Here is a 22,021-nt window from a genome sequence, read left to right on the forward strand (position 1 = left end):
TTATAATTTGTTCTGGTTATTCCTGTGATGAAGGACTTTAAGATTCTTCCCACTTCACCTTTCAGGTAATCAGCACAGCATTACACAGCTCTTTAGGGAATTAGATAGGGCCACACATCTGCACTGGGGACCCAATAGTTAACTTACATGTTTTTCTGCTTCTGTTGATCACTCAGTAAGTTTCACCTTCTGCTTGATAAGTTTCAGTTCTTGGTGCAGTGAAAAAATGCCATTTCACTGTGCAGTGTGGCTTACAATTGTTCAGTAGAGAAATAAGATAATTTTAAAAAGAGTTTAATCTGCTTTCATCTTGAGGAGTATTCATTTCAAAATGAGAGCTAGTAAGAATTTCTGGCTAAAGAGATGAATATTTTGGTAGGTTGTAGCTAAAAAAACCCTTTTTAGATTGCAGAATAGTGGAATTGTTTGGGCTGGAAGGGACCTTAAAATCATCCCATCCCACCCCTGCCATGGGCAGGGACACCTCCCACTATCCCAGGGTGCTCTGTCCAACCTGGCCATGGACACTTCCAGGGATCCAGGGGCAGCCACAGCTGCTCTGGGCACCCTGTGCCAGGGCCTGCCCACCTCAGAGGGAACAATTCCTTCCCAATATCCCATCCATCCCTGCCCTCTGGCAGCTTAATTCCCTTTTCTCCCGCCCCTCCAGGCCCTTGTCAATCTTCGCTCTCCATCTTTCCTGTTCTCTCCTTCAGGCACTGCAAGGGCACACTGAGCTCACCCCAAAGCTCCTCTTCTCCAGGTGAACAATCCCAGCTGTGCCAGCCTGTCCTCCCAGCAGAGCTGTTCCATCACTCTGATCCCCTGGTGCCTCCTCTGGATCTCTCCAGCAGGTGGACGTTTCCATCCCTTGCTGACTTGTCTTCCTCAAAGGAAAACTTTTCTTCTCAGTCACTTTTACCTGAAAACCCATCCCCTTTCCTGCTCATTGATTGGGCCTCATCCCTCCTTACAAAGGAAGACTTTGGTAAAACAATGGCTTTGTTACATTGCTTAAAAATGCTGGAGTCACATCCTCTCCCATGGGAGTGGCTTTCCCAGATGGCTCTTGGCAGATAAGAAATGTCCCTCAACTGCCCCACACACCATCCTGGACTTCACCAGCACTGAAATTTTCAGTTGTGTGTTATTCCTCCCACACATCTTTCCCCCTTCTCCATTTTTTTTTTCCCATTTTGTAACCCAGCTCTGACAAGGACATCGTTGTTTGCAGGAAAACTGCCGGCCACTGAACCGCCTTTAGGCAAAGCAATTCCTCGCGCTGTAAACTCATTTCCTCTTTATTAATTTTTCCATATCATGATAATGATTTGCTAACCTGAGTGACAAAGGGGCCTCTCTTATGCACAAACAGACACTCCCAGGCTCCTCCAGCACAGAATTCCCAGGGGAAGAGCTGTGTTTACCTACACAAGCTGACTTTATTTCTCTTCTGTCTGGAGTCAAGTGAGGCACGTTCCAGTTGAAGTCAAAATAATCCCAAGAAAATCCCTGAAACTTTAGACTTTCTGGAAGAGTTTTGGAACACCCCCAAAGGCAAATGGAGGGATTTTATGAAGCATTCCAGTACTCATATGAAAATGATTGTGGGGAAATACACACAATGCAGATCACTGCAGGGATTAGGAATCTTCTAGCAAGGAATTCCTTCGGCTTTGCATTTCTTGGATAAAAGTATTTTAAAAACTGGCAGAGCATTATAATCTCATTTTCAGGTGATTTGTTCTGACTGGTGGGAGGTTTGGTGCAGTGGCAGGTGAGGTGACTGTGCTGAGGTCTGATCACAAGTATTTCAGGGAGTATTGGCTCTCTAAGCCTATTTTCCTGCTTTTTTCTCCCCCTCCACATGTCTCTGCTTAACCAAACATCACCCATCTTGACTCTTCCCTCAGAAAGAGCAGGATAACTCAGGAATAATCCTTGTGAAATGACTAACTTAAGTCAGCCTAAGTAGAGAATCACGTCTCAAAACCCAGCAGTGAGTTGTGAACCTGCCTTTTCAGTCACAAGTACAATGGGCAAGTGAGACACTCCTGAATCAGAGGGAAAGTCTCTTTTCATTATAAATGATTAGCAAGCAGAAAAAACAGACCTCGACTTTTTCACTGGCCTTTTTGCCCAACTACAGAGCTCTGAAAACACATTAAAGGAGAAGAATTAACAAAATAAGGCACGTTCTCAGTGAATTTATTACAGGCAAACAACACATGAACACTGAAACGAGCCAACAGTGCTTTGGTGGCCTATTTGTACTGCTGGTTTCACTCTATTTTCTCAGTAGATAAAATGTGCACATTAATTATGTGCAAAATACTCACACAGAAATGGGTGTAGGCCTGTAATTGCAGGATTTTTCTTTTTATTTTGATTATCATTCTGAAGCCCAGTCCAGTTTGGCAAAAACAATCCATTCTGTATAAAAATCTGCTTAGCAGAAATGGATTTCTTGTACAGCAAATCCTGTGACTCTCCCACAGGCCAGCAGTGTGTCACAAAAGAGACCTTCAGCACTGGTCTTTATTCCTAATTTACCAGGAGGTTCATATTTTAAAATAGTATTTGGGAGATAACTGGGGCTAAATAATGGCATGCTTCCTAGATTAGGTCATGCATAGCCTTTCTGCCAAGCACCTTATCTAAATAACTATTCTTTTTGGGGGAAGACACCACCATGTTTTTTCATTTCTAATCTTCTGTTTGTCTCCTTCCTTCCTTCACACTAAATAATGAAGATTTGAGGTATTCTGTAGAGAAAGGAAAAAACTTAGTGACTTGAATCTCACTTTTATTCCCAAATTTCATTTATCTTTATTTTTCATTTCACCTGAGCAGTCTGAACACCAGAGATGTCTCTCCTTAGGACAATGCCTGAAACATGAGGCTGCTGCACAGTGGAGAGGCAAGGAATTTTCACTTTCCTCCTGCTTGAAGGTTTCCACTTTGCAGATGACATTTCCAGTGCTTTGATCCCCCAAACGAGGGGGTAAGGCTAAGCTGCTGCCTTGTGGCTGGAGAAGGAAATCAGATCTCTATTGCAATGTCCAATCTGAGGACACTTTAAGTTAAGAAGATAATAATAAAAAAAAATTTAAAATAATGACAGCTTGTTTTCCCTGGAAAATACTTCCTTTCAAGATTTTGAAGGGAATGAGATGTGAAGCACAGCCTGTCCCCAGTGTTTCCTGCCATGTTGGAGGAGAAAACTCCCTGCTCAGAGCTTTTTTCCCCCTTTCTCATTTGTGAAGCATCAAAGCCTTTCCATGCTGTGAAATACCAAGCAGCAGCCCTTAATTCTGCATTCCCAGTCCCTTCTGGAACTTGGAGCACAGGACCTACAGACAGAAATGGCTTTGGAGGACAGAGCTGGCAGGAACAAGGAGCAGGAGGCAGAGGTGAGCGGCTTTCAAGTGAAATTTGAGTTGTTATGATGTCACTAAGTCTGCTCTGGCTCCCAAAAGCCATGAAACACTTCATCCCCCGGTGCTGAGACATGACACACGTTATCCAAAGCCTTGTTTAATCAGCTTAGCAACCTGAATAAGGCTAACAGCAAAACCAGCTCCTGACAATCCCCTCTCCAGAGTTTTTGCTTTCTAAGCAAGCCAGAGTTATTCCCAAAAATCCCATAATCTCACCAGGAAGAATTTATTAAACACACACTTTTAAAGGGGTACTTCTCAATATAGTCAGTGCCCTCATTTCACTGGGCATTTCTTTAGAATATTCCAGGTAATTCAGAATTTGCCTTCAGTACATCTGCATGTGCCTTTTACCAGCATTCAACCAGAAAGGATCAAGGCTGCTACTGTTCCCTGCTACTGCAAGCAAACTTTTCCATGTGTCCACAAGGTGATGGCCATGCTGGCACTGGTATACAGTGTTTCGTAGCCCTCTCTGGAGTGTCAGCTGCTCCCAAAGGGATGGACAGCAGGAGGGATCCCGAGGCTGGAACAGCAGGAACCTCCCCATCACTAAGCAAGGAGCTCAGGACAGACCAGGGGTGGTGGCCTGGTTCTACCAGGAGACCCCAGCACCACAAATTCATCATGGTGGATCAGGTTTGAGACCATGGCAGGAGCAGGTCCCAGCCAGCAGGGCAGCATCAGGGCCAGTGGTGGGGAACAGGGTCACCCCCAGCCCATGGTGACAATGCAGGTGACTTTAATGACTTCCCAGGATAAGGAAAATGAAGATATCACCATTAAAGTCACTGTGTTATGATACACTTCTGAGAAACCACTTGTTCAAAGTTGCATAAGGATGAGAAGTTTCCAGTGTTGTCAGTGTGAGGTTTTTCTAGACAATTTGGGAAGGTCTTGTGTTCACCCAGCCTGCTCCCTGCTGCTGCCTCCATGCCATTCCCATTCCCATTCCCACTCCTACTGCCATTCCCATTCCCACTCCCTCTCCCGTTCCCATTCCCATTCCCATTCCCACTCCTGTTCCCATTCCCACTCCCACTCCCACTCCCACTCCTATTCCCATTCCCATTCCCACTCCTACTCCCGTTCCCACTCCTGTTCCCATTCCCATTCCCATTCCCATTCCCATTCCCACTCCCACTCCCACTCCCACTCCCATTCCCATTCCTGTTCCCACTCCCATTCCCATTCCCAATCCCAATCCCAATCCCAATCTCACTCCCATTCCTGTTCCTATTCCCATTCCCATTCCCATTCCCATTCCCACTCCCACTCCCACTCCCATTCCCACTCTTATTCCCATTCCCATTCCCATTCCCATTCCCACTCCCATTCCCGTTCCCACTCCCATTCCCATTCCTGTTCCCATTCCCACTCCTGTTCCCATTCCCATTCCCACTCCCACTCCCATTCCCAATCCCAATCTCAATCCCACTCCCACTCCCCTTCTCACTCCCACTCCCATTCCCATTCCCAATCCCACTCCCACTCCCATTCCCATTCCCATTCGTGTGGCTGTGCAATGCATTCTGAAACCACACTGACATGGCTAAAGCCTGAAATTTATTTTAAAATTATTTTTAGGCAAGATCACTTCAGCATTCTCCTGGAAAACCTTGTGCACACTTTTCTCAGCATTACTAAAAGCAGGCAAACCGCACTATGAATTTGAATTTTTCTCAATGAGCTTTGCTGTTGGAGAATACCTTTCTGATTATTTTTCCCTTTCCAGAAATTAATGAGAAATTAGGTCTTTCTGCCCTGATCCCTCCTTGCTGCTCATTCAAAACATTAATGAATTTCATGCTCTTCCTATTGAAAATTAGAAAGAAAAGTACAAATCTTAATTAATTTTTGGAACTTGTAGTCTGAAAAGCCCCACTGTGTCAATCAGTTTTGTTCAGATGTCAGGCACTGTGCTGGATTCATTTAATGTGTTTCAAAACCAAGAAAAGAGGATTATAAAACCTATAGGGAAGTACTGTACTTAAACTTTAAAAATTTGGGGGGGAGGGGTGTTTTTCTGCATTTTCAAAGCTGATTTTTACTGTCCACACACTCCACCAAAATTTATTCTGCAGTACATGATAACACACAATAGCTTGTAAGCAGTTCTAGCACAGGCCAGTTGTGTTTTTATGACTCAAGTCCCAGCCAGACTTTAAGTGCCTTCAGAAGAAAATTTAATTTACCCAGTTAACCCTGTTTTGGGGGGACATGAAGGCACATTCAGCGCTTTCCAGCATTTGGCTCTGTGTTAATTTGACCTTGTGCACATAAAGACTCCACATCAGAGGACTGATGCTCTACAGGCCAGCTCAAACCTTCTGCATCACTCACAGCCCATTATTTCTGAAGTGCTGTTAGCAAGGAAACCCAAACAATCCTTTTCCCAGGCTGTCCTTTCACCCATGGCCTTGGCAAGCTCTGAGAGCAGAGCAATCCCAAAGCCTCTCCAGCTGATGTGACACGTCCCAAATGGATATCCAATTGTTTATGTCAAGGTGATGATTCCCTTCTCTTGGATCTTATTTTGATCTCCTGGTAGAATTCGTGGTACCCAGCTGGTTTCTAAATTGAAAAGGACTTTCTGCCCCTGCTCTGTCTGCCTTTATTTCTCCCCTCCTTTTGAACTCATGAGGGACTGAGATGGTGCAAGTGACAGCAAAGAGGAGATGGAATCTCCTGGATGGAAGGAGCTGGAGCCAAGGCACCCAGTTTGCTCCTCCTGAGACTGCTCTGTGCAGACAGACACCACGAGAGTGCCAGCAATGAAGTCAGCACTTGTACAGATGCCTTGGGTTTGGGGCCATGCTGAACACATCAAGTTCTTGGAAGGTTCCTCAGGAGTGGGGCTGGATGGTTCTTGCCTCATCTACAGGCAAACACTGCTCTGTCTCATTGGCCAAACTGGCACAGTGCCAGTCACTTAGGGGACTGCTGCCATTGTCACAGCAAAATTGATCCTTTCCACAATGAACGTCACTGCTTTTTGTGGTTATCATGAGTAAATAATCATTATTTTACCTCAGAGTTACTGGAGCAAAAGATGGTCCACCTACCCCTAAACAACCACATTTCTCTTCCCAAAGAACTAATTGAAGACAATTACAGAGCCACAGAATATCCTGAGCTGGAGGGACCCACCAGGATCACCCAGCCCAGCCCCTGGCCCTGCCCAGACCCCCACCAACCCCACCCTGGGCATCCCTGGCAGCGCTGTCCCAATGCTCCTGGAGCTCTGGCAGCCTCGGGGCCGTGCCCATTCCCTGGGGAGCCTGGGCAGTGCCAGCACCCTCTGGGGGAAGAACCTTTCCTGCTCTCCAGCCTCACCTGCCCTGGCCCAGCCCCAGCCGTTCCCTGGCTCCTGTCCCTGTCCCAGAACAGAGATGGGAGCTGCCCCTCGGGAGGAGCTGCAGCCCCCGGGGAGCTCTGCCCTCAGCCTGCTCATCTCCAGGCTGAACAAATCAGGTGACAATAATAATGATAACAACAAAAACAATAACAACAATAGTCACAACGGCTATTCGTGTTGAGAGGCTGCTTAGCCAGGGTTGCATAAGATGTAACTGTCTGAGCCATGAATCCAGCTGTGCTCCTGGGTGGCAGTGCAGCTCCCATCCACTTCAGCAGTTCTTTGTTCGGATGACATGGACTGTTTCCTAGTAATTTCTAAGTTCAATCTTAGGGATTAAAATAAATGGAGTTTGACCTTTTCATTATCCCCACTAAGGCAGCCTTACTGACCACTGGAACTTCTGAGAGCTGTGCTGGTGAAGTTGCATTTTCTAATGATGTGAAGCAAACTTGTCAGAAGGATGAGGCCTCCTTAGCTGCACAAGATCAAGGGACATTTTTAAAGGCAGGACTATTTGCAGCCCCACCCTGAGGATAAACAATCAGAAGCAGACACCTTGGAGTTTGGCTTTAGAGAATCGACTCATGCAGGAAGAAATCTGCCTCCTCCAGCTTTTTTTTCTGAAGGGTTAAATTTCGTTAAGGGTCATGGGAACCACTCTTTCACAAGCTGGATTTTAAAGGAAACTTTGATACTTACAGATCAGAGTTCCAGTTCAGTTCAGTTCCCATTACATCAGTAGATCTCCACTTTGTTACCATATAAGAAAGACTCTCTTCCCAAACACTTATTTGGCACTTCAATGTAACAGCCACTGCTTTTTTACAGAGCTGCTCCTTTCCCTACTGCTGACACAAGCTAAAATGTGAGAAGAAAGTCTCACGATTTTGCTAAATGAAGGCCTGATTTACTTTCACTGAGACAGGGAATTGCATCTTAACCTTTCAGGCTGTTGCTGCTTCCCTGTAGGAGCCTGGGAGGGAGTGTGACCTGGGCATGCTCCAGACATCTCACACAGCTTTGGTTCCTTCTGCTAAAAACCAGGGATGCTCCATTCCTGGCTGCTTCCATCTGGTCAGAGTAGAGCAGTTGTCAAGTTTAGTATCACATCTTTACTGTATGTTCTATTAGATAATCTCTTTAAATATTATCTTTACTGTTTGTTCTAATTTATCAGCTGTAGTCTCAATCCTGTGGCCAGGACTATCAGGGTTAGGGCTGGAACATGATTTGCTATGAAGGTACAAACCTGGAATGTCCTGTAGAGGATAATAAACCACTGAGAGCATTCTTCCGTTTCTCTGGCCAATTCAATTTGAATCATTAAATGTTATTGGCAAACACAAAGAGACAGTCAAGGTAAATAACATCGTTTATACGTGGGTTAATTAACTGCCTGAAGTACCACCCATGAAGCAGATAAATCAGACTATTCTTCTGAGCCCCGACTCAAAGGAGGTTAAAGGAATTATTTCACCATTGCCATAATCTAATATGTGACCAAATGTACAGATGCTGCATTCAAGAGAGCAGAAACAAAATAACTGCACTGCTGTGGGGAGTCTGGCTGGATAAATGCCAGCATGTTCACGGCCCTGAAAATAGAAGACAAGAAAATACACATATCAAGTTAAACTAATGATTTATATGTCCCAAAGGGCAGTACCAGGAGAATGAACCTCTTGAAGGCACAAATAATGAACACATTGCCTGTAAGAGAAGTGTTTATTTCTCTTTCTAGTAGGAGGCTCTTTCCTAAGAGAGAACATGAGGATTTGATATTCCTCCCAGCATTTTGAGAGGATCACTGATGCTCCCCAGGGGACTGTCTGTCTGCAAGGAAGCTGCTCAGTGAGGGCAGCAGGTACTCCTAGAGGCAGCTTCATTTGTCAGTGGGTGGGCTGGGAGCAGAGATCAGGGCTGGTAAACTCGAGAAAATGGTGCCTGGAAGCATGTGCTGGAAAGCAGAACAGTGCAGGGAAAAGTAGGGCTGGAGAGAGATGGGAATAAGGTGACTCAGTGGAGAGAGGTCACAGCAAAGCACACAGGAGGAGTTTTCAGAAACTACAGAAGAGAGAAAGAATTTACAGAGCCCTGTAATATTCTTCCAAATTCCCAGTGGGATGTCTGAGCCCTCTGGATTTTGAGGGTTCTGCCTCAAGTCTTGGGCATTCATGGGGAAAATCTCCCTCACTGAATGACCTAGGACTGGTGTTTGGAATGTGCAATGGAAGGGCATTTGGTGTGATGTGGTATCAGTAATGCTGTGTTTAACAGAAATTAAACACAATTTAATTTTAATTTAATTAAACACAATCTTCCAGGAAGATTGGAAGAGAATTGTATTACTAAAAAATTGTTATTTTCTCACTGGAACTGTCTGATGGTATGACAGCTATAGGTTTGATCTTGCCACTGCTAAACAGAGATGATACTTGAAATTTCCTTTCTCTGGGCCATCTTCAGATATTTTACTTTGTTTTCTTTCAGTACAGAATGAAAAGAAAGGAGAGGAGAGGAGAGGAGAGGAGAGGAGAGGAGAGGAGAGGAGAGGAGAGGAGAGGAGAGGAGAGGAGAGGAGAGGAGAGGAGAGGAGAGGAGAGGAGAGGAGAGGAGAGGAGAGGAGAGGAGAGGAGAGGAGAGGAGAGGAGAGGAGAGGAGAGGAGAGGAGAGGAGAGGAGAGGAGAGGAGAGGAGAGGAGAGGAGAGGAGAGGAGAGGAGAGAGTGATGATGACTTATCTTGGCAATCTCCTCCTGAGATCAGGGCAAAGTCTCTGCAGTGCATTGCCCTGTGCCGTCAGCCAGGGTCTGTCTTTAGCTCACAAACCTGATGTGCACCCCAAAGCACAGTGTAACTCCAGCCTCAGGAAATGCCCTTCTAGGACCACATAGTCATCAAGGTTGAAAAAGACCTCCCAGGTCATCACATCCAACGTGGAGCCAAAATCCAGGAGTTTGCACTCATGCAGGCTGTATCCTGAATCCTCACTCCGGTAGAACAGCAAGGTCAGGACCTCAAATGCATAGGCAGGATTCTGTCCAGGTGTCTGGTGCCTGTGTCACAATCCCATGGTCCTTCCTAGATGAGGTGGTTCTAACACTGGTCTAATTCTGGAAAAAAATGGAGCCTCAAGCAAATTTCAGCTGTGATTGTGTGAGTTTATAGACAGAAAGGTCATGGACTATTCTCACTCCATCCCTAATTTCTTCCTCAACTTAAACAGATGCCCAGAAGGAAAAACCCTGCCCACCAGCAAGTTCCTTGTCTGGAATGGTTTTTCAAGGAATGGTTTCTGATACCTCTGTGTCACATCAATTTGGAATGCAACCTTACATTTGCACTGATGGATGTGTTCATGCCTAAAGCTGCTCTCAGGAAATCCACCAGCCTATGGCTGTCAGCAGAGCTCTTAACAGAGACACACAACAGCCCTGAGCAGGCACATCCTAGACTCACATGATGGCCCTGAAATCCCATTAGGATCAGCTCCATGTGCTGACATAATCACAGAGAAAGGGATGTCCTTTACACGTGTAGGAGATCCCAGAAACCAGCAAGGATGTGGGATGAAAGGAGGAGAGGGGAATAAAATAACTCTTTGAACAGGCATGAACCTATTATTTATAGTAGAATGAGTTCACAGGAAAGGATACTTATGATATCAGAAACCACCAGGACATCTGTTTATTTTAGTAGCAAAGAAGATCTTCCCTAGGGGACATCTGAGTGTGCTTCAAGGACTCCCAGGCCAGCAGAAGCCAGAAAGGCAGGAGGCAGCAGAATCCCGTTGTTCCCTCCCAGACTGCCTGCAGACAGTGAATCAGATCCTGCTGGGTCCCACTCAGCAGCCCATGGATGTCACCCACTCTCCAGCCCTGCAGGTGGGAAACCCCCAGGGTCCCCAGACTGGGAATGTCCAGGCTGTGACCTAGACGTGGAGCCAGGCACATGAATTAACACCAGAATGTTTGTTGGATTTCTTTAATGAGGGCAAAATGATGATAATTGTGGGTTATTCTGCTGCAGGCTGGGCTGGGGGGGTGAATTCTTACTGGTGCCCACATAGATCCATTCTGAGGGGTAGCCTGGAGTACTGAGGGACATTTAGGGTAACCAGAGGGGTGTAAAGTCCCACATGACATCAACATCCACATTTATCCAGTAAAAATCAAAACCAGGACAGTTTATTCCTTTACCTTAACAATCCATGGACTTTGGGAAATAAACTTCTTATTTCCAGGATGGCAGAAACACATCCTAGCAGTGCGAAAAAGAAATCCCACTCACCTCTAAAAAACAATCACTCTGGGACATGTTTTACTTTAAACTGGAATACTTAAGACAGAATTGAAAGAACTCTGCACAGGGCTGAGGATGTTCAGTGTGTTTTTCTCTCATGAAAGATGCAGTAACATATTTGTTTTTTTGAAAGAAGCTGGGAGATCAGTGAATCCACAGATCTATGATGGATGAGCTTCCAGGACAGTGCTGAACTCTCTGATACTGAAAGACTCACAAACAGCACATCATTAAAATTCAGAGGAAGCAGTCATGGAGTGTATCAATCCATGGAATAACAACATCCTGAAAAAGAGCTGCTTGTAGTTTTAGAATCTTGAATCACCTGGAATAAAGGTAGGTGTTCCAAAAAGCAGTCAGACATTGTATTGTGCCACAGAACTCTTTTGAAGCCCCATCAATGTGCTGATGCTTTCATTGTCCTTGTCTCCATTGACTAAAAATGTCAAGTGTTTTATGAAAGCTAAAAAGCCTCGATCTGCAAGGCCAAAAGTCATGGTAACTGGAATGAAGGCTTGGGAATGAAAGCTGCTTTGAACTTACTGGGACAAGAGTCAAAAGAGAAAAAATAGTCAGTAAAGCATTGGATAAGAAATGGTATGAGAAGGAGGCAGCTGAGGGGGGAAAAACCTGTAAGGAAATATCTCACATCAACTTTACAGAGGGTTTTAACCAGCAGAGAATGTGACTTGGGTGCTCTCAAGCCTAAATGAGACCAGCTCCTCCAACTTCAGGGAGCTCCTGACATACTACCTATGTTTAAAAAGTAAAAAATGAGGTGAAAATGCTTGAAATCCTTGCTTCACACATGCCAATAGAATAGTCAACATTGCCTTTTCCTTGGAAATTCACTTGCAAGTTAAATGTATTTGCAATCACCAATAAAAAGGGGAAACTGGCAGCAGAATGAATGATGTGTCCTATAGCCTGATGTAAATTATATACTTCCTTTCCAGCTGGGACAGACAAGTGTATTCCCTTGGAGAGGACATGTCAGAGTAGAGTTAAATTAATGAGGACAAGACTTTGGTCATTGTTTAGGAAGATAACAAATCCTTTGGGACTTGAAGATGTTGCCACCTAGAGCACAGTGAACACCACCTTCAGAGGCTGCTCAAGGTGCTGCTCTGAAAAGAAGCACAGATTATCCCAGGCAGTGTGCCTGCAGAGTGTGAAAAGAGCTCAAACTATAAATAAAACTCACAGCGCAAAAGACTTCATTTATCAAAATACACCTTGGGCTGCAGATAGGAAGTTGTGGCTGTTGCTGTCACAGAATCATAGAATCATAAAATAGTTTGGGTTGGAAGGGACTTTAAAGATTATCAAGTTCCACCCCTGCCATGTACAGGAACACTTCCCACTATCCCAGGTGGCTCCAAGCCCCGCACAAGTGTCCTGGCCTTGGACAGTTCCAGGGATCCAGAGGCAGCCACAGCTACTCTGGGCACACTGTGCCAGGGCCTCACCACCCTCACAGGGATGAATTTCATCCTAATATCCCATCCATCCCTGCCCTCTGGCAGCTTAAAGCCATTCCCTCTTGTCCTGCCCCTCCAGGCCCTTGTCAATTGTCTCTCTCCATCTTTCCTGTTGGCTCCTTCAGGAATTGTAAAGGCACAATGAGCTCACCCCAAAGCTTTTCTTCTCCAGGTGAACAATCCCACCTGTCCCAGCTTTCCCTCCCAGCAGAGCTGTTCCATCCCTCTGATCCCCCTGGTGTCTCCTCTGGATCTCTCCAGCAGCTCCAGCTCCTCCCTGTGCTGGGCCAGGGCAGGGGCAGCTCTGCAGGTGGGGTCTCACCTGAGCACAGGGCACAGGGGCACAATCCCCCTGCCCTGCTGCCCACTCTACTTTTGAGGCAGATTTATCTTTCCATTGAAAATGGGTTTGTTACCAACAGGAGCTGAAAGGAAAAGAGCTGAACAGGAGCAGAGTAAACACACAGAGCTTTGCCACAGCAATCTGAACAATCCAGAGTGGGCACCGAGCTGGGCTCCCCCACCCTGGGGCTCTTGAACACAAAGCCTCAGGAGGCCAAAGAGCAGAAAATCAGGGTGATTTCCTGTAAACACCACCTTTCATGTGGCTGCCAGCTTGAGTAACTTCCCAGAGACTCCTCTTTGCTAGCCTGGCTTGATCAAATATTTCCCAGCATAAACCAGGGCCTCTCTAGACAGATGGATCATCCAAGACCTTATGCAGAAAATGAGGATAATATCTACCAGAACTACCACAAGACTAAAAGCATTAATGATTGTAATACTAAAGTGAAAGGAAATGCAAAGGAAAAGATCCATGGGCAGCTCTCCCAATTTCCAGTCCTGGTGAGTTTTCTGACACGCACCCTGTGTCTCAGTCACCTCTGAGTGCTTTGCTCTGCAGGTTCTTATCAAAAACATCCCTGCTCTGCTCCTCAGGGTGCTGCCCCAGACAGCAGAGTAGCTGCCTCTGGATGTTGGATCCTGCCTGGCTCAGCACTAGATCAGATTTAATTAAAAACTCCGAGCCAGCACAAAAAACAGTGATGTGGAGTGCTCCCAACTGCACACACCAAGCTCTGCAAGTTGAGCTTTGTTACCAAACCTTTTCATCTTTTCAGCCCGGTAAACAGCTTCATTTCCAACCTATTTCAGGAATCACTGCAAAGAATTCGAAGGAGGGAATAGGGAGATGGGGTAAGAAAAGAGGGTGACAAGAAGCTTTCTGTTAACTAAGGGTGTGTTTTGAATTGATATCTTGAGTGCCAAAACAAATGGCCTTCAGATGTGAATTTACAAATTACAATATCAGTAGGGGGAAAAAAGTCTCTTAAATGTTAAGTTTTCCCTCAAGATTCAAGTGAGTATTCATGCTGGCTTCATTCCTTCCCCTAACTTCCAAGCTGAAATGTCAGCTCAAACTCTATTTACAGTCCCTACTTTAGACTTTCCTATGGCACTGTCAAAGTAACATTTGAATTTCCATTTCATCAACTGAAAGAAAAACAACCCCAAACTTTGGATGGAGTGGATGCAGGGATTACAGCTGTGTACTTCTTACATGTCTCTTGTTTTGTCTAAACCAAGGGGTTTGTGCAGGATTCTGACGTGTGCAATAGTTGAGCCATGAATTAATGCTAATGGGGCTAGAGCATGCTGAGAAAGTTAATTAAGGGTGTTTTTCTGTAGGATATTTAGCTGCAATCATGGTCTTACATGCTCTACTCCTTTCTGATTATGGTGTAAATCATATTAAGGCTAAAACACCAAGAGAAACATTTTGTACCTTCTTTGCAGACGTGTTCAAGGTCGTGTGTTCGCTAAAGCAAATAAACAAAATTATCTGGGTTTAAGGGCATTTTAATAGCTTCTATTTAAAAATCACTTCCCTGATCCACTCCAGAGAGCTTCTCCCACATCTGAGAGGTGGCAAGCTTTGAACTTGTTTCGTGTTCATTCACTGCTGTGTGTCTGAGATCGTTATAAAAACAAGCACAGAGGCTCCTGAGTAACTCTGTTTTCTTCTGAGAGCACATCACTACAAATAAATCCCAAATCACTCTTGGGATGCCTCTGTTTGGATGCAGAGCAGCCCAACTCTACCCCCTATTCCAGATGCTGTTTGTTCTGCTAGATAAGGAGCACCAGGAACCAACACCCAGCTCCAAAATCAGATTTTCTCCCTGGCTTGTGCCCACCCTGTCGACAGCTAGGCCTCTGTAGGGCAGATTTATCTCAGAGCTTAATGAACTGCTCCAAAAGAGATTCCAAACGAGACTTAATGAGGAGTCCTTGCTTGCTTGGCCTCCTCCTTTCCTGCACCTCCTTTAATTGAGCAGTAGATTTGCACCAACAGAGCATTCCGTGCCCTGAGACCTCTCCAGATCTGTAACTGAGGGGTCAGCAGCAGCTTCTCTTGCAGAACAGCTCTGCTGGAAGATTTTATTGGGATTGATTTGATTGGAATAATGTCAAATCACATCTTCAGCACCAACCCTCTTAGCCTCAGCCTTGTTAACTGCTGAGTCTAAAACCTGTTCTCTGCAAGTATTTCACATTGGGGAAAATCAAGTATTACTTGCAAAATAATCTGGTGATTTCTTTCTGGAGAAAGAACTTTATTAAGCTACTACTATGATAAAAGACACACACTAAATCCAGAATGAAAACCTTCCAAACCATCCCTCTTCCCCCCACCCAAACTCCAACAAACCACCGTGAGACGCAACTTGGACCCTCAATCAAGTCATCACCCTTCAGATAATCAATACTCAGTCCATCAAGGGAGAGTGGAGTCTCTCTTGCACCACAGACCCACAGGAAACAACAATTGCCACCTCTTGTGTCTCCATGTCACACAGGGCAACCACCCGGAGAAAATCTGCTATGGTGACACCCTCCTTTCCACGTCACAGTGCTCTCACCACCATGCATGGACAGACTGCTCATAGGCCTCCTTTAAGGATGCTTTGCCAAGGACCAAAAGAAACAAGAGTTCAGTTTCTCATTTTGGGACCCCAGGCCCCCATTTCCCCGCCCCCCCCCGGGGCAGAAGGTCTCAAGAACAGAGATCTTCTTCTTCCTGAAGACAGAGGGCATCACCACACCCTCCTCAGCTTTTCTCTGTTCACTCCACGCCTGTGTTGGTAGTTGCTGAAGCAGGTCTCTTGGCTCACCACTGCATACCCCTAAAAACATAGTCTCTATTGCAGGAGAAATTGGTTCAGTCTATGGCTAACATGAAAAGTCCAGCCAAAGCCACTCCATCATCTCCTCCCACCTAGAATGTCTTCTTCTAACATCTCAGCTCCCAGACTGTCTCTCTTCTCTTTCAAATTGAAGAGGAGTAATATTTTACAAAGCTTTCATTTCCCAGGAAAGGGTTAAAAGTCTCAGACTCCCTGGACGGCTGAAATCTCTGCCCAGAACTCCAACTCCCAAGGCTGGGTACCTTCCTTCCCCTTCTCCTTCTCCTCTGCTGGCAAATTCCAGGTGCTGTCAGGCTCTCTGTCTCTTTCCCTCTGGGTGGGGGCGGGGGGTTGAACAAAGACATCTCCATTTCTCTCCACCCTTCCACCCACAGGAGCTGGCTCGGTTCCAGTCCTTCAGCCCCCTCGGCTCACCTCGACCAGGCCGCATGGCTTTCTGTCCGTCCCCCACCCAGCCCGTGAGCCCAAAGAGAGCGAGCTCCCCTGGGAGTTCTTGCTTTTAGCCCCCTGTGTTCTCAGAGGCGTGTCCATGCCTTCAGTGGTCACTCCAGGTGCCAATATTCAAACCTGACCACTGATTGTTTTGACCCAACTTCCTGAAAAAAATTCACTTCTGTGTCAAATCATGACACATGGAGAGAAAGGAAATAGGGAAAACTAGAAAGATTATTTCCTTACATCACTTTCTTCTCTACAGCCCTTATCTCTATTAGCACAAGGCTAAATTCTCCCCAGGGAAGAGCTGGGACCTGGGGTCCCTCTGGGAATGTGTGAGGAGCTCTGCAGAGGTGAGGAGAAGGTGCCATCACAACCAAACTGTGTCACAGCAAGAAAAACCTTCAGCAGACAAAGCTGCTGGTGTTGTACCTGGCTTGCCACTGTGCCTGCTGGAGTTTCCTCTGCTCTGTCAGGATACAAAACTCCAGACCCTGTGGAAGTCAGGACAAGCCCCTCAATGCTATTTCAGGTCAGCTCAAGCAGCCATCAAAGAACAGTTTCCTACTGCAGACACACAGGACTGGTGCTTGACCAAAAAAAAAAAAAAAAGTTTTTTCCACCCCCTGCAGTTTCTTTTCTCTGCTCTGGCATCTGTGGCCTTACCTGGCACGTGCACTTGCACCATGCTGTGATAAAATGCTAATAAAATGAGAAACTGGCAAACACTCCTCCCTGGCAACTTCTACCAGTGAGTCATTCCTGCTATAGGAGCCATTTCCTTTAAAGTGGAAAAAAAGAGAATATAGCACAGAAATAAGGAACCAGTCAGTGAATTTTCCATAAATAATGTTTCCTCCTTGTGTTCTTTCACCAATTGACTTCATTTTTGCTCTTTCCTTTTGCTGCCCCAGTTCCCAGCTCCTGGTTCTGTTAATTTGTCAATGAACTGCAAAAGGGGCAGAGTGATTCATACCAAACCCAGACAACCAGCAGCCTATGGGGAACCTTCCCCTACTCCAGAGGGGAAGATTTGATTCCCTGGCTTTAAAAAATTCTGTGCAATTAGAAGGGAAAAGGGGAAAAAAGCTGTTCCAAGCATGATGTCACTGTTTCCACTGCTTCATAAGGAAAGCATGTCCCCTTCTTATTTTAAAGATGACATATTAGTGCTTATTTTCCTGTCAGTCCTCTGTGTGTGAGGAAGGGGAGACAAAAGGAATAAGAGTTTTCTGGCTTCTTTTACTTAACTCTGAAATTATCAAGAGCCTGCATCAGCTAAGAAGTGGGAAGCAGCTGAAATATATCTGGAGAGAAGAGAGCAGCCAAGCAAGCTCCATGATGGAAAGCTCCCTGCACTGAGGAAATCCTGAGGTGGATTGAACTTCACAGTTCTCAGCGAGCCCTTCAAAATGCCCAAAGTGGGACAAGAAATGGGGACGTGTTCAGAGGTTAGTCAAGGGTTAGATGAAAATTGCTATCACTACAGACCATTCCACATTACAATTATGGCTTTTTTCTATGCCCTTGAGCCTGGTAAATTTGCTGTCAGGGGTATGCTTAGGGTAGAGGTGATAAACCTGCACTAGCCCAGTCTGAACACCCTGTTTATTATAATTTAAGGTGCAATGGTAAATAGAGTTCCCTTACATTTGCTCCCCAGTACAGGTGTATGATATAATGGAATATTTGGCACAAATCTGTTCATGGAAGTGCACAACAATGCTGCCATACACCAAAATTTATACAGCAGGATGCTTGTAGATAACCCACTCCCAGGTACCCCAAATCACTGCAGTATCTTCAGTCCCCCCTGGCTGGTAACACTAAGGGACTCCAGAAGTCAAAGCTGATGGAAAAGAAAATCCAACAGGTTCACAAACATTCTAAAAAGCAATTTTTTCGCCTTCTACTGAGTGTAAGGTTGTGGATTATTTACCATTTTATTCCCAGGGCCATCACTCTGTCTGTTAAGAGCAACTGGTTGGACAAATATGAAGTGATTTCTGAGTTCCAGCTTTGTAATTGACCAAATCACAGAATCATGGAATGGTTTGGGCTGGAAAGGACTTCAGATCATCCCATTCCACCTCTGCCACCAACTTTCACTACCCCAGGGTGCTCCAAGCCCTGTCCAGCCTGGCCTTGGACAATTGCAGGGATCCAGGAGCTGCCACAGCTTCTCTGGGCAACAAACACCTCTCCCTGTCACCACTGCCTTCAGCACACGCTGCTCTTCCCACCCTGGCTCCCACCCTGTGCCTCCAGAGCATCTGGCTGTGTCCAAGGGGAAGCAGATCTGTGGATAATCCCCTCTGTGGTGCTTGAAACCAAGTGCAAAAGTGCTAGTACCCATCAGTTCCAGTGCCCAGGCAGAAACAGAAGTGCCTGCAAGCACTTCTCAACATTTTATCAACATTTTCCTGCCCTTTTTCTCTAGAAACAGTGTAATGCTGAAATTCCCATCCCCACATCCTCCCTCTCATTGTGCAGAGTTCAGCATGAAATGTGGTTTTGTTTATAGATGTAAGGAATTACATCCATGTCTTGGCTTGACCCTGTCTACCCCATTCCATTAAAAACCATTCCTCAGACTTTAGAGACAAGGAATGAAAGGATAAAACCTCTCTCAAGCATATACACCAAATGGCAATTTCTGTTTAGAGTTTTTGCTCTCAGAGATTGCTCTTGTCATTTTGATAGTGACTCTTCTTTCCACATAAACAATGCTTAATAATCCTCTGGGGTTTTTTCCAAATGGTTTTTAAAATCAGAGGTGCTGCCCCGTCTCCCAGGGCAGGGCTGGGCTGTCGTGCCCACCTCAAGGAGTGACTGCAACATACGATTTTCACTTTATTATACTACAAGTGATGAAGTAATGGAAGACTCAGAGAATGAGACACGTGTCCTGGTGATGGAATCCTGCCCCCACAGCCATCCCCGTGGACACTGCTGCAGGAAAAGGCTTGAGAAGAGGGGGGAAATGCCTTTCCCACCAGCAGCTGGGTTCAGACACTACCTGTGGCTCAATCCACGGCTGACTCAGCTTTCTCTTGTGGTTACAGTGAGGTAACCCTAGCTAAGATAGTGCACAGGGGACATTTAGAATTTTGCTCAGAAAATTTAATCAGGCACAATACAACCCATTGTTCTCTGCTTGCTTTATGTTAAGGAAAATCCAAACCAGCTTACAACAGAGGTTAAAGAATTGGCTTTTTGCTCATTCACACAGGCATCACCATCACTCAATGAAATGAAACAGCCACGTGGAGAATGGCACAGAAACTTGGGAAAATGCTTGCAGTTTTAGTCTTGTAGTGAAGGGATGGATGAGCTTGTGGGAGGTGGCACTTCCACCCTGCTGAGATGTCACAACCTCTCGAGGGGCAGAGCCAAGCTCAGCAATTTCCAGCTCTTCAAATGGAGATTTACATCTTCCAGGAGACAAAGCCAGTGCTGGGAGATCACCTCTACTCTCATTTTCTTCCAGCAGACATCCCAGGGAGCCCCTGCAGTGTCCCTCCAGGCTAGGACAGTTTTCCATGCGTGTTTAGCTCTCCTTGTACAGTTCTGAAGAGAAAACAAACCTGAAATATGTTCTAACAAAGATCAGCCAGAAAGGGCACTGAAGCACAAGACTGAGCAGAAAAACCCACGTGGAGTTTCTGGAATGTGACTTGGGGTGGGGGCAAGGGAGCTCTCAGGCCATGGGGAATGCAGTGGGAGAAATAAAAAAAGAGAATGATGAAGAAACCATAAAGAAAGAAGAGGATCTTAGAGCCAAGAGAGAAAGAAAAATGAGGTACAGGGTAAATAAAGGAAATAGTTATGAATTCCAAACACTGAAACCCCTCATGCTTTCCCTGTTCCAACAAGTGAGCCAGAAATCATGTATTTCATTAACCTTTTTGTGTTTACTGCCACTCTCAATTTGTCTCTCAAACAATGGTTTTTACTACAGCTACAAAGAGTCATCAGATGGAACATTACAGGAAGTAAACCAATTCTTATCCAGGACAAATTAGATGTTCTTCTCCTGTTCTTTTATTTCCAGGAGCTGAACTTGGAAGAACAGCTTGTAGGAACTAGCATGGCACAAGACATAGGCATTAAATGCTGCAGAGTCTGAATGATTAACCATGCACTCAGTTAAAATCCTTTGATGCTGGTGTGGGAACTGTTGAATTCCCAATTCCTCAGGAACATCATTCAGATTTGATTTCTCCAGGAAATCCATTTTCTTTTACAAGCAAACATACGTGTGTTTGCTTGTGAATGCTGCCTCTGATCATCCATCTTTCCCATCCTCTGAGCTGCATCCACATTGCTCCTGAGAGCTCTCCAAGGCCCTGGGGCTCGTTAGGAGCTGGACTGTGCAAACTGTTCAGTGGGAAGCTGTCCATGCATGAGGGCAAACAGCTCCCTACAGAAACTCCTGCTGACCCATTAACGCAGAGCAGCCCCATGCAGAAGTGTGTAATTAATCCAGAAAACTCATCCTGGAAGCTCCTTCCCTAGCAGGCTGGGAGGTTTGGGAAGACATAACAAAGTTGTAAAGCATGAAAAAGCCAAGATGAAACTATGCTTATCCAACTCCCTCTCCTCGAGGGTGCAGGCAAGAGAGTGGCAACCCGGCAAGAAACCAGGACCAGCTGAGCAGAAACCAACCTCAAACCATGTGACTTTTCATCTCATACTGGTGATTACACAACTGCTGGGCTCTTATATAAGTAGGCAGATGAAGTTGCCTGCAAATAATCAAGTTAAAATAATGAAGGTCCAGAACTATAAACATCCTTCCCACTGGGAGCCCAAGGAGCCTTTTGTAAGAAGCATGGATCTCATTATACTAAAAATATCCAAAGTGATTAGATTTTGTTGTGGGTAACTTCTTTGCGGAATCTCCTTTATAAAGCTTATTTTGCTTTTAATGATAAACAAAATCCCCAAAATGCCAGTCTGGTATGTATAATGCTTTCAGAAATAGGGGCACTATCCTGAAAGTATTTTTTTCCTGAATTAGAACAATTTAATTTGCCATTTAAAATTGCTGGAGACTTTATTTTATCTTTTTTCCCTACAAAATGAACAAAACGTCCTGTCCAGGTTCATCTGAATCTTGTAAAAAGCAGCATGAAAGAAAGCAGATAGAGTTCAGTAGTCATAAGAAAATACCATTTTCCTCTCCTTTGCTGCAGCCCAGAAAGTTGCTCTGAGAACCAAATGCTGCTGATCTGTGCCTAGGGCAGGTAAATGCAGCTTTTGCATAGAGTGACCTTGGTGCATTCACATTCAAATAAACCTGGAGAGAGCTCAGAAGCAGAAAAAAAAAAAAAAAAAAAAAACCAAAAAACAAACAAACTCGATAGACATCAAAAGAAGCAAAGCAGTATTTTGATTTCCTAGATGAAACATCATGATTCTGTATATCACTGATATTCAAATAAAATAAAAATCTCCCTTGTAACAGCTGGTCTTAATTCAGCTGCTTTTTCTTGAGCACAATCTAAAAATCCTGAAATGGTCCTGCTGATAAAGAAGCACCTCACAGCCTTTCACACCCCTCAGGTAGGACCCACCATCCCACTGGGAGCTGAACTGAAGCTGAGAGGTGAGAGCTCATTAGGGCTGGAGCTCCCTCAGCCTCATTCCTACATCTCATCCCACCTCAGAGCCTTCTTGAGCACCTGGAATTTGGTCTCTGTGCAGACAAAAACAATGCATCACCTCTGCAGGATGATCCCAGCAGGATCCCAGCCACATAATAATGGAATTTTTATCCTGAAATCATCACT

The 22,021-nt window shown here is 45.2% G+C and overlaps 1 long non-coding RNA gene across 7 annotated transcripts in view; it reads left to right on the top strand.

The window, feature by feature from the left end:
* Positions 1-21,552, top strand: part of LOC137486309 (uncharacterized) — a 22,181-nt gene extending 629 nt beyond the window's left edge. Inside the window, exons 2-6 of one of the 7 annotated variants that reach the window (XR_011005679.1) lie at positions 2,854-3,413; positions 8,564-8,665; positions 10,026-11,441; positions 20,284-21,110; positions 21,425-21,552. This is a non-coding gene — a long non-coding RNA (uncharacterized lncRNA). Of the gene's footprint in view, positions 1-2,853; positions 3,414-7,749; positions 8,861-9,646; positions 9,773-10,025; positions 11,442-12,057; positions 12,315-20,283 lie in introns of those variants that run through there. The other 6 variants (XR_011005683.1, XR_011005678.1, XR_011005682.1 and 3 more) reach the window with 6 other exon arrangements.
* Positions 21,553-22,021: the final 469 nt, after the last annotated feature.

The sequence above is a fragment of the Anomalospiza imberbis genome, chromosome 21, assembly GCF_031753505.1.
Source record: "Anomalospiza imberbis isolate Cuckoo-Finch-1a 21T00152 chromosome 21, ASM3175350v1, whole genome shotgun sequence".
Classification (NCBI taxonomy): domain Eukaryota; kingdom Metazoa; phylum Chordata; class Aves; order Passeriformes; family Viduidae; genus Anomalospiza; species Anomalospiza imberbis.